This window comes from Dreissena polymorpha, unplaced genomic scaffold, assembly GCF_020536995.1.
Source record: "Dreissena polymorpha isolate Duluth1 unplaced genomic scaffold, UMN_Dpol_1.0 chrUn024, whole genome shotgun sequence".
Taxonomy (NCBI): Eukaryota; Metazoa; Mollusca; class Bivalvia; order Myida; family Dreissenidae; genus Dreissena; species Dreissena polymorpha.
In genome coordinates, this window is record NW_026273338.1 from 294,634 (window position 1) to 295,000 (window position 367).

Genomic DNA, 367 nt, shown 5'->3' on the forward strand with positions numbered 1-367 from the left:
AATCAATATCTTAGCTTAATACTGAGATATTCAAGTAATAAAAGTCTCCAAGTGTACTTTCACTTTTTCTATTGAAGAAAGCGCCATTAACATGTAAGTTTCTCAGGCCAACTGGATGAGTTTAATTATATGGAATGGATGTCGGTTGTCATTATATGGCTTGAAAATGCGTCAAGGTGTAATCAGACACTAGAGTCGACAAAAAACAGGATTAATATTGTGCACTTTCAACATTCGATATGGATGACGTGTCAGAACCGCGAACATGTCAAAATAAAATAAAATTTCCGGCTTTCATTGCGCTATTAAACCAAATTCATTTTGAACGTTATGGACTTCAGTTGCCAATCGTTTTAAATTATGACTT